This window comes from Lonchura striata, chromosome 2, assembly GCF_046129695.1.
Source record: "Lonchura striata isolate bLonStr1 chromosome 2, bLonStr1.mat, whole genome shotgun sequence".
Taxonomy (NCBI): domain Eukaryota; kingdom Metazoa; phylum Chordata; class Aves; order Passeriformes; family Estrildidae; genus Lonchura; species Lonchura striata.
The window spans coordinates 37,630,316-37,632,103 of NC_134604.1; positions in this window are offsets into that span (position 1 = coordinate 37,630,316).

Below are 1,788 nucleotides of genomic sequence, written 5' to 3' on the forward strand. Positions count from 1 at the left end.
TCCAGTGCTGAGTGTTTTGTCACTGCGAGCTGCTCCATTGCCCCACTTTTACCAGTGGAGAATTTATTATGACTGTCTATAATCTACCTCTGAAAAAAGTTAACCAGGTTAGTTTAGTTACCTTACACTAAATGATTTTGTCTGAAGCAATCAGGATAATAATAAGCCAAATCCACCATGCAGAGAGGGGCAGCGATAAACAGCTCCTGTTGATCAGGTGGATGCATTAAAAGTATTCTTCTATTACTGAGGAGGATGAAGTGCCAAACTCCAAAATTGTGGAGATCTTTCCCTATGTGACCGTACACTGCTTCAGCAACTTTTTCTTTCAGTCCAGAAGATATAATTTTTTCTCTGGCTGAAACATAGCATTGTTTCATTTAAGTTTAATTAGGGCCCTTTTTAGCAATAATTAGCAGTCCTGGCCCAGGATGACACAAAATACAGTAGTTAAACTCTTAAACTACAGCAACGTCCATTAAAAAACGTGTTGCCTGTTCCCTAATCACTGCAGGGAACAGGATACAGAACAGAAATTTTCTCTCTCCTAGTGACTACAAGCTGAAGACATAGATGTGAACCTCATGAAGTTCAACAGGGCTGAGTGCCAGGTGCTCCACCTCGGTAAGGGAAATTCCAAGCACAGATCCAGGCTGGGCAGAGAATGGATTGAGCTCAGCTCTAAGGAGAAAGCCTTGGAGGTGTTAGTGGATGAGAAACTCATTGTGACCTGGCAAAGTGCACTGGTGGTCCAGAAAGCCAGCTGCATCCTGGGCTTCACCGAGAGAAGCGTGGCCATCAGGCTGAGGGAGGGTGTTCTATCCCCCGGTCTGCTCTCATGAGGCCCCACCTGCAGTGTTTGTCCAGCTCTGGGGCCCCAGTGTAAGGAAGACCTGTGCAAGGAATCTAGAGAAGAACCATTAAATCACAGGCCTGGAGCACTTCTGCTGTAGAGACAGACTGAGACAGCTGGACCTGTTCAGCCTGGAGAAAAGAAAGCTCCATGGAGACGTCACAGCACCTTCCAGTACCTAAAGGGCCTAAAGAAAGCTGGAGGGGGACTTTTTATAAGGACATGCGTGACAGGACAAGGAGGAGTGACCTTAAGGTGAAGTGCACAGTCCCTGTGTTCAGTGCACAGTCCTTTACTCTTCCGGCCTTACTGGGTACATTCTCTGGTGGAAGAAAGGGTCAAAGTTTGCACGCTGCACTTGTCAGCTGCCAACAATGTAAACTTTTAGTTGGAGTCTGATAGACTCCTGAAGCTCAAGATAAGAAAGACTGACACAAGGAATCAACATCTACTACCATTGTAATCTGATAGAAAAGTGCAGAGGCCGTGAGAGAGTTCAGCGCAACTGGCAGAGTCAAGGAAACTACTGATTTGAAATTGCAGTTGAGAATTCCCCTGTTGCCATTTTTCCTGCCAGAGCTGTCTTTTCCACAGATCAGGGTCCCTTGATCTCTCAAGCAGCAAGTTCAACCTTTATTCAGACAGTAGGTTAAGCAGCACAACAGTAGTGTATTTTTCTTGCTGCAGATATTAAACTTTAGGGCTCAGTTACTGAGCAGCTGCAACCTACAGTTTGCAAGCTCTGGCATTCATTCTGTGTTTCATGTACCATTACTAGCTTTACTAATTGGCTGAATAGGAGAATTATACATTCAACACACAAATGCATGCTAGTTTTGCATTTGGCATGTGTATGTATTCTTGCCATTTTTTTGAGCTTTTTAGTTTACCAGCAATTTATATGTTATAGGTGAGTAAAGTATATGTTGCTACCT